Consider the following 17,561-nt stretch of genomic DNA (forward strand, 5'->3'; position numbering starts at 1 on the left):
ACTACTTGCCTGCTTGTAAAAGGGTTCGTTGCACTTCTGTGAAATAGAAGTAAGTTGTGTTTTTCTATCAAAACTATTTACTGTCTATTTAACAGACATGTTTCATATTTCTATGTCTAATTAGGCTGGCGACTGTATTCTATTTCATTTGAGTGAACTTGATTAGCTAAAACATTTTCTAAACTGGCTGTCACTATCTATGTCCTTAAGTAACATTGATATTCAGCTTCGATAAGTCAGATCCATTAAGCAACTCACGGACCATTTTACTTAAAGCCTCTCAGACGGTAACATTAACTGCATCTAAATACCACAATTGGTTAGAAATATAATGTCAGTATACTAAACGTTGCAATAAAGTGTTATAAGATGACAAAAGTAGAGAGACAGAGGTATATGCTCATACACAGATGGCAGAATAACCGTGTACACAAGATATCAAACGCATTGTCAGAGCTGTTATTTCCACTGAGGTGATACACGTGGAAATGTTTCCCATATGATTATCGGCGCACGACGGGAATTAACATACCTTGACCGTGGAATGGTAGTTGAAACGAAGTGCATGGGATATCCATTTCAAAAATCGTTAGGTAATTCAGTATTTCGAGACCCACAGCGTCAAGAGTATGTCAAGAATACCGAATTTCAGGCATTAACTCTCACCAGGGACAACGCAGTGGCCGACAGCCTTCACTTAATGACCGAGAGCAGAGGCGTTTGCGTAGATTTGTCAGCAATAACAAACAAGCAACGTGGCATGAAATAACCGCAAGAATCAATGTGGGACGTACCAAGAAAGTATCCGTTAGGAAAGTGCGGTGAAATATGGCGTTAATGGGCTATGGCAGCTTCATTTGGTAGAGCTGTTGATAGGATTCGAGTGTGACGCAGACCCCACGAAGCCATGAGCCCAAGTTGTCAACAAGGCACTGTGCAAGCTCCATAGTGGTGTGGTCTGCGTTTACATGGAATTGACTGGGCCCTCTGGTCCAACTGTGCAGATCATTGACTGGAAATGGTTATGTTCAACCACCTGGAGAGTATTTGCAGGCATTCATGAATTTCAAGTACCCAAACAAAGATGTAACTTTTATGGGTGACAATACACCATCTCATTGGGGCACAATCATTCGCGATTAGTTTGAAGAACATTCTGGACATTTCGATCGCCTGATCTGGCCACCAGATCGCCCGACACCAATCCCATCGTACATCTTTGGCACATAATCAGTTCGTGCACAAAACCCTGCGCCGGAAACACTTTCGCAATTGTGGACGGCTATAAAGGCACCATGACTCCTTATTTCTGTGGTGGACTTCCAACAACATGTTGAGTCCACGCCAAGTCGAGGCTGCGCCTTCAAAAAGGAAGTCCGCCACGGTATTAGGAGGTATCCCATGACCTTTGTCACGTCAGTGTAGGTATTCCACTAAGGCATCATTCCCAGTTTCGATGTTAAGCAAGTCGTTCTTCTCCTTTCTGCTACTCTTCTTCAATTTCGTCTTAGCTCTGTTTGTCCTCGAACCATCCCCAGTGGTTTCTATGTTGTCTTTTCCTTCCGACAGGGCAACGTACTTTTCCTTGCTCACCGTCCAAAATATTACGTGCAAGTGTGGCACGAGACATATGCAGCTGCTGGCTATAACCCTGCTGAAGACCAAAAGCTTCACAAGGGAAAGTCTCATAAGAGTACATCACACACTAAACTATCTGACGTGAGACATAATGCTCCAAACAATGCTGGACTGCGTGTGCACAAGTTATCACCTCCGCATTCGCCAAGTCCGTGATGTTATGATCTAAATTATTTCAGTGTGCCAACCGGCTGTTGTACAGAGTCATGTCTTGTTGGGAAGAAGAGTTGCTGGAAGTGACAGACAATAATCTGCGTCTAGTAATGTCCACAACACCGCCGTGGCATGCCTCCTCCAAGCCACGCAGGTAGGATGAGGTGCTTCATACTAGTTTTCGCATATGCCACAGCCTTTGACGCACAGCTTCTTACTCTGGCAAGAGGGCCCTGCAACCTGTGGTGCACCTGGGGTACGTATCACAATGTGCCACATATCACTGAACTCTATTTTATTTTCGAGCTGAAGGATGGCAGCTCATGTGCTGACAGATTTGCCGCCTATTTTAACTGACTCTCACACGAATGCGCTACGACTTTTAAAATTTTGTGAACTGTCTGTTTTTTTCCCTGGAGGTTTATGACACGCTTTTAATGTTTTACCAGATGGCTGGATTATTGGTAAATGGGCAGCCATCTATAATTTCCTGAGATTATAAAAACTAAACTCCTCCCGAACAGGCCATGAAGGCCCAACGGTACCGACCGGCCGCCGTGTCATCCTCAGGACCACAGGCGTCACTGGATGCGGATATGGAGGGGCATGTGGTCAGCACATCGCTCTCCCGGCCGTATGTCAGTTTCCGAGACTGGAGCCGCTACTTCTCAATCAAGTAGCTCCTCAGTTTGCCTCGCAAGGGCTGAGTGCACACCGCTTGCCAACAGCGCTCGGCAGACCGGATGGTCACCCATCCAAGTGCTAGCCCAGCCCGACAACGCTTAACTTCGGTGATCAGACGGGAACCGGTGTTACCATTGCGGCAAGGCCGTTGTCTTCCTGTGATTATACACTAACGGAAAAAAGTCTCAGCACCAAGAAGTAGTTGTGCGACATGAACGAAAGTTGGTAGGCGTGTTTCTACATCTGAAAGATGATGTTTAATCAAATTTCGCCTAACTCACATAAGAATGGCGCTAGTAACACCACTATGAGGATGCAGATCAGGTTCGCTTTAAGTACACATTGCATGGGTCGTCAGCGTTAGCTACCTTCGATTTGCACGTGATGAGTTGATGTTGGTCAACAATCCCTTTAAGGTGACAAAGACGTCATTATCAACACCTCACCGAATTTGAACGAGTTCGTGTAATACGGCTACAAGAAGCTGGATGTCCCTTCTGCGATACTGCAGGAATACTAGGAAGATTCCTGCCACTGTCCATGATTCCTAGCAGCGGTGCTCACGAGAATGTACGGTCTCAAGAAGACCGGTCTCCGGACGGTCACATGGCACCACCGAGAGGGAAGACCGTCGTGTTCGACGTCCAGCTCTGGCGCATTGTACTGCAGATGCAGCACGAATTTGAGCAGCAGTTGGCACCACAGTGACACAACAAACTTTCACAAATCGGTTACTTCACGGACAGCTCCGAGCCATACACCCTGCAGTGTGCGTTCCAATGACCCCAAACCACCGCCTTTTGCGACTTCAGTAGAGCCAAGCGACAGTTCATTGGAGGGCTGGAAGAAGATATGTTGTGTTTTCTGATGAAGCATGATTCTGCCTCGGTGCCGGTGATGGCCGTTTGTAGGACAGAAGAAGGCCAGTTGAGGGACTGGTACCAACGTGCCTGCGTGCTAGATACAGTGGACGTCAATCTGGTGATTCAACCCGTTACGCTGCTATTCATGAACAGCATTCCGGGGGTGTTTTCCCCAAGGATAACACTCGCCCACATACCGCTGTTGTAACCCAGCATGCTCTGCAGAGTGTTCGGAAAGTACCAGACTATAGAATCCCATTTCAAAAACAAAGTTGACCTTAATATCTCTGAAGCGACCCCACCAAGCAACAAAAACCAACGTCATATAATGGCCCCCGTTGTCCCATGCAACTTTTGTCCCACAAACTTTTCAGCTCCTACCATACTTTCGGAGTTATTCTTGGTGGCAATATACAGTAACTCACCTTGTATGAGAAAGTCTTTTTTCTGGATTGAAATGTCAGATGCCTGGATGGTCACTGAAAACAGCAGTGCTAGACTTTGAAATGCCTACAATTAAAGCTAATTAAATAGTGTTCCCCAAACATACCTTGCCGCTTGACCGAGCGAGGTGGTGCAGTGATTAACATACTGAACTCGCATTCGGGAGGACGACGGTTCAAAACGGCGTCCGGCCAACCTGATTTAGGTTTTCCGTCATTTCCCTAAATCGCTTCAGGTAAATGCTGGGAATGTTCCTGTGAAAGCGCACAGCCGACTTCCTTCCGCACCCTTCCCTACTGAACTGATGACCTCGCTGTCTGGTCCCCTTCCCCAAATCAACCAACCAACCTTGCCGGTACCCATTTTCGCTTCAACTCTTGTCTATCGAAGAAAATACAAGATCAGGGTTTTATGGAAAACCACAGGGACGGAGAAGAAGTCCGATTGTTTTGTCGCATGTGAACTCCAGTGGAACATCTTTCACCAGTGTTGATGAAGCGTGGATACGGATAGTGGAGGAAACTCCCACTGGAAAAAAGGTCATGAAATTGCTGTCTATATGGTCAGTAAATGGATGCAAAATACTGACGCACCAATTGAAATATGGAATGATTTAACCAGCGTTATAATACCACGAATACTATCGAAGGTTCGCACAGCAGAATAACTCCTCTATAAAACAAAAACATCCAGTTACTTTCACAAACACGCTGAAGGAGGAAACAGTAAATGCTAATCTGAAACCAGCTGACAAACCCGTTGTAGACCGGTTATTAATTTTGTCGATTTTGTGTTAGAAACGAAAACAAAAATTGAATTGTGTTCGTAGTGAAGTATCGAAAAAAATTCATTTCCATGTTTTCGTGAGAAAAACTTTGGGAGTATGAAACACTCAAACATAGAAATATACATAAAGTACAGATGTATAACTACAGTATCCAATCTAAGACGCATTCGGGAGGACGACGGTTCAATCCCGCGTCCGGCCATCCTGATTTAGGTTTTCCGTGATTTCCCTAAATCACTCCAGGGAAATGCCGAGATGGTTCCTCTGAAAGGGCACGGCCGACTTCCTTCCCAATCCTTCCCTAATCTGATGAGACCGATGACCACGCTGTCTGGTCTCCTTCCCCAAACCAACCAACCAACCAATCTAAGAGACATGATAACGGACAGTCTCCGTACACTGGGAGCAGCTGCTTCGCGCATCCACAACGCGATTTTGTAAATGTCTCTCTGGGAATACCTCTTCATAGCTCTACAGACGGCTATCGTTTTCGCCTACTGCGCTTCGTTCTTGAAGGCTGTCGTAAGTGTTGCCAGATGTCAGGTACTTCATTAAGTTGAGTCGACTATAGGAGTGTCTTAGTAGTAAAGAATAAACGTACACACTTCAAAAAACGTTTTCCATCACCACGGTTCCCAGAACTCCTGGAGACAGACATTGACTGTGGATATTGCATCACAGACACAGTCCCTTTGACTGTTCAGAGATTTCACTAAACCCGTCCAAAGATATAAACAACCATGCAAGAGCAGCGCCTATTAGACGGAGGTGGTCTGACAGCCGATCAGTTCCAGTCATTCCACCAGGAAGGAGGTGCACGTCTCGTGTTGTCTGTAGTTCAACCATGCCTACACGGTCAATATCGCAGTTCGATCGCGCTCGCATTGTTGCTTTGTGCTAGGAAGGACTCTCAACAAGGGAAGTGTTCAGGCGCCTCGGAGTGAACCAAAGCAATATTTTTCGGACATGGAGGAGATACAGAGAGACGGGAACTGTCGATGACATGCCTCGCTCAGGCCGCCCAAGGGCTACTACTGCAGTGGATGACCGCTACCTACGGATTATGGCTCGGAGGAACCCTGACAGCAACGCCACCATGTTGAATAATGCTTTCGTGCAGCCACATGACATCGTGTTACGACTCGAACTGTGCGCAATTGGCTGCATGATGCGCAACTTCACTCCCGACGTCTATCACAAGGTCCATCTTTGCAACCACACCATGCAGCGCGGTACATATGGGACCAACAACATGGCGAATGGGCCGATCAGGATTAGCATCACGTTCTGTTCACTGATGAGTGTCACGTATGCCTTCAACCAGACAATCGTCAGAGACGTGCTGGGAGGCAACCCGGTCGGGCTGAACGCCTTAGACACACTGTCCAGCGAGCGCAGCAAGGTGGAGGTTCCCTGATGTTTTGGGGTGGCATTATGTGGGGCGTACGTACGCCGCTAGTGGTCATGGAAGGCGCCGTAACGGCTGTCCGATACGTGAATGTCATCCTCCGACCGATAGTGCAGCCATATCGACAGCATATTGGCGAGGCATTCGCCTTCATAGACGACAATTCGCGCCCCCATCGTGCACATCTTGTGAATGACTTCCTTCAGGATAACGACATCGCTCGACTAGAGTGCAGCATGTTCTCCAGACATGAACCCTATCGAACATGCCTGAGATGGATCGAAAAGGACTGTTTATGGACGACGTGACCCAACGACCACTATGAAGGATCTACAACGAATCACCGTTGAGGAGTGGGACAATCTGGACCAACAATGCCTTGATGAACTTGTGGATAGTATGCCACGACGAATATAGGCATGCATTAGCGCAAGAGGACGTGTTACCGGGTATTAGAGGTACCGGTGTGTACAGCAATCTGGACCACCACCTCTGAAGGTCTCGCTGTTTGGTGGTACAACATGCAATGTGTGGTTTTCATGACCAATACAAAGGGGGGAAATGATGTTTATGTTGATGCAAAACGTCAGGCATGATGCAACATCTAAGTGTTTAAGACGTCATATGTCTTGAACTATGCGTCGTACGATCATGTATTTGTGAAGTACATTCAGCGGCATATATCGGTACTGCCTGCGACAAACATTGCAAATTGTAGAGTTGGTAGCGAAGAAGTAATAAATTTAAACCTCATGCACCATGCGGCACCTTTTCACACGTCACAATGTTTATGGTGTCATATCTCCTGAGCTGTGGTAGGTAGGCGCTTCTTATCCCAACAGCGACTGTAGCTTGACAGTAAGAGATATGTGTACCACATTTGGTAGAAATCGGTCCGGTGGCTTAGGAGCAAGTGAGGCCCCATGTGGGGAAGTTCGGCCGCCGGGTTCCAAGTCTTATTTCAGTCGACGCCACATTGGACGACTTGCGCATCGGTGGTGCTGATGAAAGGATGATGAGGGCAACACAACACCCAGCCCACGAGCGGAGATAACCCCAACCGGCAGGGAGGGAATTGAACGCGGGCCCACTGCATGGGAGACAAACACGTTACCACTCAGATAAGCCGACGGACATTCATTCGTATAATACGTACGGATTTAAGAAAAAAAGAAGATACACAGATATTGACAAAAATTTTAAGAATAAGTAACGAGTTGGAGGGGTTTTAGAAGATGTTTAGAATCTGTGAATTTCTTTCAAAGAATTGAGTGAGAAATTAAAATTCATAAAATAAGACAAGAAAACAAGAAGTTTAATCATTTCTTGCTGTAAAGGAAGAAGAAAAAGTTCAAAATAAAAAACTGTTGAAAGATGCTTACACGCATTGTTCATAGCCAGTCCTAAGCCTAAGTAAAAGGTAAAGAAATATTCTTAATACAAAATGGTCAGCAGAGCATCCGCATCCCCCACTGTTGCGACTTCCTTGGACGGTCGGAAAACCCACAGCTAAAATATTTGTGTTGAGAAACACCTCGTTGATGTCACGCGTCGCAAAACCCACGGTTGGAAAGCCCACGACATTAACAAAGGTTCGTGGAAATCACTGGATGGTAGCGTTGATTGGAAGATCCATTATTCGTTATTTCGTCGATTAGTGGTGAGAAGGTATCAGGACAAACAGGCGGTGAAACACAGGGAACTCCTAGTGAAGGGGAAGACAAACACGCATTGGCTAGGGACACAGCTAACGACGCTGTCAGGAAGGACGTTTCAGGGACTAAGGGAGGCGTCGAAACGAAAGACAGGCCGCGTGATGACCGGCGGTGATCAAACGAGGCGATGGCGGTAACATAGAACTAGTTATTTACAGTTTGACCTTCAGATGGAAAAACTTAGGCCGTTGCTCTTGCAAAAGGCGATTAACGTTCAGTAGGTTATATCCTTCTTGGAAGTAAGTCTGTCTCAAACGTGACGAAGCAAGTAAACACCATATCTCTTATTGCCGCTATGTCGTCGGATCTAGTTGGTAGCACAGTGTCCCTTCCGATGTTATTACTTGCATAAAAGATATCGCATTCATGTGTCAGTGGAATCTACAGCATTTCCACCCATATTGTCTTACGTTCTTCAGGGGATATGATTAATGGGAAATCTCTCGCTTACCCACATCTGTACTTTCATTTTTTCGATATCGATCGAACAGTCACCGATATTGTTCCAGCAGTTTTCGATATTGCTTCATTTTGTGTGTGGACATGTTAGGTATTTTTACCTGACGGTCTAAATGAATATAACGTACCACTATCTGGAAAATCAACGCTACCAGTCGTAAACGTAATTCTTGCTAACAGCTTTCGTATGCATAAAACAACATTCCCATGGGTGTTCGTCACGGTATTCTCCAATTCGTAACGGATCTTTATGTATATGCATTGCTCCATGAAAGGAGGTAATCCGTAGACAAAATCCTGTGCCGCACTGTGCAGTTACAATGTTGTTGTTGTTGTGGTCTTCAGTCCTAAAACTGGTTTGATGCAGCTCTCCATTCTACTCTATCCTGTGCAAGCTTCTTCATCTCCCACTACCTACTGCAACCTACATCCTTCTGAATCTACTTAGTGTATTCATCTCTTGGTCCCCCTCTACGATTTCTACCCTCCACGCTGCCCTCCAATACTAAATAGGTGGTCCCTTGATGCCTCAGAACATATCCTACCAACCGATTCCTTCTTCTAGTCAAGTTGTGCCACAAACTTCTCTTCTCCCCAACCCTATTCAATACTTCCCCATTAGTTATGTGATCTACCCATCTAATCTTCAGCATTCTTCTGTAGCACCACATTTCGAAAGATTCTATTCTCTTCTTGTCCAAACTATTTACCGTCCATGTTTCACTTCCATGCATGGCTACACTCCATACAAATACTTTCAGAAACGATTTTCTGACACTTAAATCTATACTCGATGCTAACAAATTTCTCTTCTTCAGAAACGCTTTCCTTGCCATTGCCAATCTACATTTTATATCCTCTCTACTTCGACCATCATCAGTTATTTTGCTCCTCAAATAGCAAAACTCCTTTACTACTTTAAGTGTCTCATTTCCTTATCTAATTCCCTCAGCATCATCCTACTTAATTCGACTACATTCCATTATCCTCGTTTTGCTTTTGTTGATGTTCATCTTACATCCTCCTTTCAAGACACTATCGCCTGCCGCTGGTGGCCGAGCGGTTCTAGGCGCTTCAGTCTGGAACCGTGCGACCGCTACTGTCGCAGGTTCGAATCCTGCCTCGGGCATGGTTGTGTGTGATGTCCTTAGTTAGGTTTAAGTAGTTCTAAGTTCTAGGGGACTGATGACCTGAGATGTTAAGTCCCATAGTGCTCAGAGCCAGTTGAACCAAGACACTATCCATTCCGTTCAACTGCTCTTCCCAGTCCTTTGCTGTCTCTGACAGAATGTTAATGTCATCGGCAAACCTCAAAGTTATTATTTCTTCTCCATGGATTTTAATGCCTACTCCGAAATTTTCTTTTGTTTCCTTTATTGCTTACTCAGTATACAAATTGAATAACATCGGGGAGAGGCTACAACCCTGTCTCACTCTCTCCCCAACCACTGCTTCCCTTTGATGTCCCTCGACTCTTATAAGTGCCATCTGGTTTCTGTACAAATTGTAAATAGCCTTTCGCTCCCTGTATTTTACCCCTGCCACCTTCAGAATTTGAAAGAGAGTATTCCAGTCAACATTTTGCAGTTACAATATTTGATTAAAAGTATCTGGATCCTTATGCAATACGCTGTTGACCACTAACTGTCACGTGAGGCGATCCCGCCAGTATAAAAAAGGCAGGGGGTGTTCTGTTGCCAGTAGAGAAGGAGTATCAACATTATGGGTCCGTCAGGAGAGCTCGGCGACTTCGAACATGCTTCAATCACTAGATGCCACCTGAGTAACAAATCAATTACAGACATTTCAGCCCTTCTAAAGCTGCCTAAGTCGACTGCTGACGAGGTGACTGCGGAGTGTAAAGCCAAAGGAATAACTATGGCTAAAGCAGGAAGACTTCGTGTACAAACGGACAGGAACAGTCGATCTGTGAGATCGGTGGTTGACAAAATCGCTTAAAATCAGCAGAAGCAGCCACTCGCGAGTTCCATAGTGCTAGCAGCGGCCTAGCTACACAATGGCTGTGAGTAGGGCGTTAGAAACAATGATGTGCAATGGTCGAGCAGCTCCTCATAACGCACGCATTTCTATAGTCAATGCGAAGCGACGCTCGGATAATCTAAAGAGCGGGCCAGTGGAACGGAAAATTGTGATTTGGAGTGATGTATAAAGCTATGATACGAAGCCGCCATTAATAGTCACTAATACGTGCCCGGATACTTTTCATCAAAGTATTTTATCCCTCCTCAGCAACTGTAGTCGAATATGAAGAAATAATAAGCAGCCAGTTGCATAACAGAATTTTTAAATTCTTTAGCGGTCGCAGGCACTTATTGCCCTTCTTCAGAAGGTTATACCTATCTCATTATTTGTTTGTCAACTATAAGATGCATATACAGCAAAATGCCATGGTCATGTGGCTCACAGTGTCCGTACAAAATTAGTATAAAGCAGAGAAACAACAAGTGCAGACATCATGCCAGAACACGAGCTGCCGGCCGAGGTGGCCGAGCGGTTCTAGTCGCTACAATCTGGAACCACGCGACCGTTACGGTCGCAGGTTCGAATCCTGCCTCGGGCATGGATGTGTGTGATGTCCTTAGGTTAGTTAGGTTTACGTAGTTCTCAGTTCTAGGGGACCGATGACCTCAGAAGTTAAGTCCCATAGCACTCAGAGCCATTTTCAGGTATTTTTACCTGACGGTCTAAATGCATATAGCGCACCACTATCTGGAAAATCAACGCTACCAGTCGTAAACGTAATTCTTGCCAACAGCTTCCGTTTGCATAAAACAACATTCTCATGGGTCTTCGTCACATTTTTAGCTGATTAGCTCATGTTCTGGCATGATGTCTGCACTTGTTGTTTCTCTGCTTTATACTAATTTTGTACAGACACTATAAACCACATGAGAATGACATATTGCTGTATCCGTCTTATTGTTGACACAAATAATGCGATACGTATAACCTCCTGACGAAGGGCAGTAAGTGCCCATAACCGATAATCAAATTAAATTTCTGCTATGCAATTGGATGCTTATTACTTCGTTAGTGTCATCTACCCATCTTCCAATAGGCCGTCGTCTGTCTTACTTATTAAAATATAGTGAAGAACTTCCCTGGTCTGTTTGGTCTGTCTGTTATTCATTCGCCTCGATACATGTCTCACATACCTCACTTTCCTCTTCAAACAGGCTGACATATAAGTTTCCGTTTTTTTTTTTTCCCTGATCCATTTGTTTCTCCCACAAATTCCCAACATCCATTTCCACACTTATCGTTGAACAACACTTTTTTTAACACTTTGTCAACCCTTGGGACGTATGTGTCTCTCGATAAGCTATCAGAGAATCAATGGGAATTTACTGCGTGTTGATGGCCGGAGTGGCCGAGCGGTTCTAAGCGCTACAGTCTGGAACCGCGCGACCGCTACGGTCGCAGGTTCGAACCCTGCCAGGGGCATGGATGTGTGTGATGTCCTTAGGTTAGTTAGGTTTAAGTAGTTCTAAGTTCTAGGGGACTGATGACCTCCGAAGTTAAGTCCCATAGTGCTCAGAGCCATTTGAACCATTTTTTACTGCGTGTTATTGTTATTTATGTAATATCCTACTTGTAAAGTGAAGTAATTGTAGATTGCACCTGTAGTGTGTGAAGCCTCCCAGTTTCATTGTTTACTCTCCGTTCCGTATTGTCGGACAGAATTAGTTCGCGCCTGCAGATGGGCAATCCAATGAACAGATTTGGAAAGCGAGATGCTGTCGCGCTTTCCCGGACAATTAGTGTCAATGAACTGCAGAGGCACATATTGGCTTTTGCCGCGTCACGTACAGTGGCCATTCTGAGTACTTCTAATGTGAGTTACAAACTTTTCAGGGATGATCTACCCACTGTTGTGTGTCTGTTTCGCGTATGTCATGTTGTTTTCTGCAGTCATCTTGTGAAACCCCGTGGGGAGAGGTGGTTATTTATGAATAAAATGGTATGTCCTACAACTCCCCTCGCTTCAAGACGAAAAGCAGTAAAGTTGTTTTTCGTATTGTTGCTTCTGACTACGACAGTAATTAAAACAAACACTGATATTTTTCATTCCGAAAAAATTGGTAGAAAAAGAGCTTTAAAAAGTTTCATGTTACAAGCCCAGGTCTGCTTAAAGCGAAAATTGATGGTAAGTCTAACCACTTAAAGTACACCAGAAGTTAGGCTTGGAAACTGGTTTACCAAAAGCATTGCAAGCAGTTTTCGTTTTTACGCTTCTTTTTACTTCTCCAGTTGTCCATTTAGGGCAGTGGTGCTAAACCCGGTCCCTACAGCCCCCAATCCGGCGTCTCAACTTTCTTGGTGGCGATAGGGTTTTAAATAATTTCATCAGGTTTTCCTAAAATTTTGACAAAATGTTATAAGTTTTAACATTCTATAACCCTGATTTATAAATTTTGTAAAGTAAAGTCACCTAATGTACACTACTGGCCATTAAAATTGCTACACCACGAAGATGACATGCTACAGATGCGAAATTTAACCGACAGAAAGAAGATGCTGTGATATGCAAATGATTAGCTTTTCAGAGCATTCACACAAGGTTGGCGCCGGTGGCGACACCTACAACGTGCTGACATGAGAAAAGTTTCCAACCGATTTCTCATACACAAACAGCAGTTGACCGGCGTTGCCTGCTGAAACGTTGTTGTGATGCCTCGTGTAAGGAGGAGTAAAGCGTACCATCATGTTTCCGACTTTGATAAAGGTCGCATTGTAGCCTATCGCCATTGCGGTTTATCGTATCGCGAAATTGCTGCTCGCGTTGGTCGAGATCCAATGACTTTTAACAGAATATGGAATCGGTGGGTTCAGGAGGGTAATACGGAACGCCGTGCTGGATCGAAACGGCCTCGTAACACCAGCAGTTGAGATGACAGGCATCTTATCCACATGGCTGTAACGGATCGTGCAGCCACATCTCGATCCCTGAGTCAACAGATCGGGACGTTTGCAAGACAACAACCATCTGCACGAACAGTTCGACGACGTTTGCAGCAGCATGGACTATTTGAGTCAAAAGGCTTAAATTTTTCTTTAGGACGAGAAGTCCCTATAGAGCTTAACATTTTATTTTTATATAGTTTTTTGTTTGTCTTTCTATATTTAATGATGATGTTTTGTTGGGGTGACATGAAGAATAAATAAACTCTTCATTATTATATCATTTATTTATGTTTGTTGTTTGATCCATAATTTATGATCATAAGATTAAGTTACCTTAGGGATAACAGCATAATTGTTTTTGAGAGCTCATATCGACAAAGCAGATTGCGACCTCGATGTTGGATTAAGAAAAATTTTGGGTGCAGTAGCCCAGTAATTAGGTCTGTTCGACCTTTAAATTCTTACATGATCTGAGTTCAGACCGGCGTGAGTGTGGATATAGATGTAGTCGTATTAGCAGCAATTGCTGTGATTGCTTAATGGTAATGGAAAGAATATTTCTGACATTTTTCTTGTTCTCCCTTTTTTTATTTTACATGTTTTTTGGTTAACCATAGTTGCCGTGTGTTGACTTAAGACTTCATCATGTACAATAGCTACTCTGAACATCAATGTCAAGCAAATCAATTACATTGTCGGAATATAGTGCTTCATTTTCGGTAGTTAGGCAGTTTTTTTCCTCGAACGTTTTAAAGTATTTTATTTCGTGCTAGGACATTTCTTGTTCATTATGCACGTGGCTTAGCTAAGCTTCATAGTGCGCACGTGCTTCCAAATTTTGTAAATCGTTGTTAGTGTCGACTGGCGACACTACTGTTGCGATTAAATTTATCTTTTTTATCTACTTGCTGTGAACGTTTTGTTCCTTTAAGTTTCGTTGTGATTCCACACTACTATTAACAATATTGATTACTTTGTCCTTGACGACAGTCTGGAACAAATTGTCACATGTGTGTGTTGCACAGTTTACAAGTTCGATATAGCCTTATTTCCTGATAGATGTTGAGTTTCCGATCTCTTTCGCACAGGACCACGCAATCTGTGCGATTAACCAGTTGGAGCAAGCGCAAATTCTAAAGGGCAAACAGGCAACACGTTGCAGACTCTGGATTTTGTTTGAAGTTGAAATGAATTGTTGGACCTCATAAGCCCCGAAGAGTTACGTTATCACTGTCAGCTTGCATTATAGATAGTGACTTCACAACACACGATGCAAAGACTGGCTGCGGTATTAGGCCATCTCAATCGTAGACACGACAGAAGAGGTAAAATGGCACGAAGAATTTTCGGACAACTACTAGCCCCATATGAAACATGTCCATTTACACTGCACAAGTCATTCTGAAACATGGAGTGCAAGACGCCACTATCATATCGTCCTTCTCCTGTTCAATTTGCGACTGCTGCCTGGTTGTTGGCCATCCCCTCTGTACGATCTCGAATCCCTCTCATTTCACCGGCACGGTCATTTCGCCAGGTGTACATTGGAGGAAGTGATATGTTTCTGGACTATTCCGGGAACACCCAATGCCTTTCTCGTAGTGACTGCCTCCGGAGTTTTATGAACATCTTCAAGACGCTTCCGCACTAACTACACATACCCGCATCAAATCCCCTCTTTGGCCCTAGTCTGTTAAGTCTGCCTGGTAATGCTCCCATAACAACGAAGATTGAGCTAACAACCAGCAAAACGAAATTTTTGTGAGTTACTTCTACCATGTGTGTTAGATTTCGTTATAAACCTTCCACAAACCGCTCAGGTATATGCCATTCATGTATTTGTTCCACTTTAGGTCTGTTCGCACAAATACAGCTTGTTGCGGCATCAACCGCAGTCCGGGCTTCGCAAACCACAGAGAGGCAAGTAGGTGTCCTGTCTACAAACTTCTGCCAACGCGTGCCAAAATACTGCCCTGCAATACAACAAGTCTGCCTTGCGGGTGGGCTAGATTTTCACATTCTACGACACAACGCAGCGCATCCATCGTCACCTGCGTGACCAGAAACAGGCCCCTGTCACACCTTAGCTGGGGAGAGCGACTGTAAATACTTTACGCTCAGCCCTTAGCAGCCCTTGTATCCATGCTACGACTTACGACTACTGGCCATTAAAATTGCTACACCAAGAAGAAATGCAGATGATAAACGAGTATTCATTGAACAAATATATTATACTACAACTGACATGTGATTACATTTTCACGCAGTTTGAGTGCATAGATACTGAGAAATCAGTACCTAGAACCACCACCTCTGGCCGTAATAACGGCCAAGATACGCCTGGGCATTGAGTCAAACAGAGCTTGCATGGCGTGTACAGGTACAGCTGCCCATGCAGCTTTAACACGATACGACAGTTCATCAAGAGTAGTGACTGGCGTATTGTGACGAGCCAGTTGCTCGGCCACCATTGACCAGACGTTTTCAATTGGTGAGAGATCTGGAGAATGCGCTGGCCAGGGCAGCAGTCGAACATTTTCTGTAGCCAGAAAGGCCCGTACAGGACCTGCAACACGCGATCGTGCATTATCTTGCTGAAATGTAAGGTTTCGCAGCGATCGAATAAAGGGTAGAGCCACGGGTCGTAACACATCTGAAATGTAACGTCCACTGTTCAAAGTTCCGTCAATGCGAACAAGAGGTAACCGAGACGTGTAACCAATGGCTCCCCGTACCATCACGCCGGGTGATACGCTAGTATGGCGACGACGAACACACGCTTCCAATGTGCGTTCACCGCGATGTCACCAAACACGGATGCGACCGTCATGATGCTGTAAACAGAACCTGGATTCATCCGAAAAAATGACGTTTTGCAATTCGTGCACTCAGGTTCGTCGTTGAGTACACCATCGCAGGCGCTCCTGTCTGTGATGCAGCGTCAAGGGTAACCACAGCCACGGTCTCCGAGCTGGTAGTCCATGCTGCTGCAAACGTCGTCGAACTGTTCGTGCAGATGGTTGTTGTCTTGCAAACGTCCCCGTCTGTTGACTCAGTGATCGAGACGCGGCTGCACGATCCGTTACAGCTATGCGGATAAGATGCCTGTCATGTCGACTGCTACGAGGCCGTTGGGATCCAGCACGGCGTTCCGTATTACCCTCTTGAACCCACCAATTCCATATTCTGCTAACAGTCATTGGATCTCGACCAACGCGAGCAGCAATGTCGCGATACGATAAACCGCAATCGCGATGGGCTACAATGCAACCTTTATCAAAGTCGGAAACGTGATGGTAAGCATTTCTCCTCCTTACACGAGGCATCACAACAACGTCTCACCAGGCAACGCCGGTCAACTGTTGCTTGTGTATGAGAAATCGGTTGGAAACTTTTCTCATGTCAGCACGTTGTAGGCTTCGCCACCGGCGCCAACCTTGTGTGAATGCTCTGAAAAGCTAATCGTTTGCATATCACAGTATCTTCTTCCTATCGGTTAATTTTCGCGTCTGTAGAACGTCATCTTAGTGGTGTAACAATTTTAATGGCCAGTAGTGCATTTGTTCCACTTTAGGTCGTTTCGCACAAATACAGCTTGTTGCGGCAACAGCCGCAGTCAAGACTTCGCAACCCACAGAGAGGTATGCAGGTGTGTTGTATACGAACTTCTGCCAACGCGTGCCAAAATACTGCCCTGCAACACAGCAAGTCTGCCTTTTGCGTCGACTTGATTTCCACATTCCACGGCTCAGCGCTGCGCATCCATCATCAGCTGCGTGACCAGAAACAGGCTCCTGTCACACCGTAGCTGGAGAGAGCGACTGTAAGTACTCTACGCTCAGCCCTTAGCAGCCGTTGTATCCATGCTACGACTTATTTCGGCACTTCGAACTACAACCAAAGCGGTAACATTCTCCACGCCAGCTGACGTATGTGCCTGGGACTATATTGCTCTGCACACCATGCAGGTATTGTTGGTTGCCGCCTCTCCAGGAGGTTGCGGATAAACAATTTACATCATCCTCACTTACCGATCTGTTTATAAGCCTATCCTCGCACGGCTCGGGCTGTCTAGTTCTTAACTTCACACAAACTCCACGGTGTCCAGCAATGACGATCCCGCCGACAGCCTGCGTGCCTATAGCAGCAGATGGCACTGAAGTCTGAGCACCACATTCTTACGCCACGTCACATGCCCCCTCAGCAAGTCGCTGGTATCCCTCCGGTGGGTAGTATTTGGACTGCCGTCTGACCATGTTGCTCCAGTCCCACTTAGAGCTTCACGCCAGACGTAACAGCAGCCCGCCAATCGGAGTCATCGGCCCCTCCGTAAGCACCGGTCGCCGACGCTGTGCTGGATCGCCATGCGGCTCTCCCACGTGCCACTCCTCGCCACACGTCGACCCATCGATGACCGACGTCGATCCATCGCCTCCGACACTCCGGAAGTATCATCGTCCCACAGGCAGTTACCGTCGTCGAGC

At 45.5% G+C, this 17,561-nt stretch overlaps 1 pseudogene; it reads right to left on the reverse strand.

The window, feature by feature from the left end:
* Positions 1-2,510: 2,510 nt before the first annotated feature.
* On the reverse strand, positions 2,511-2,628 carry LOC124790596 (annotated as a pseudogene).
* Between the last annotated feature and the right edge of the window lie 14,933 nt (positions 2,629-17,561).

Source organism: Schistocerca piceifrons, chromosome 3, assembly GCF_021461385.2.
Source record: "Schistocerca piceifrons isolate TAMUIC-IGC-003096 chromosome 3, iqSchPice1.1, whole genome shotgun sequence".
In the NCBI taxonomy this organism is placed as follows: Eukaryota; Metazoa; Arthropoda; class Insecta; order Orthoptera; family Acrididae; genus Schistocerca; species Schistocerca piceifrons.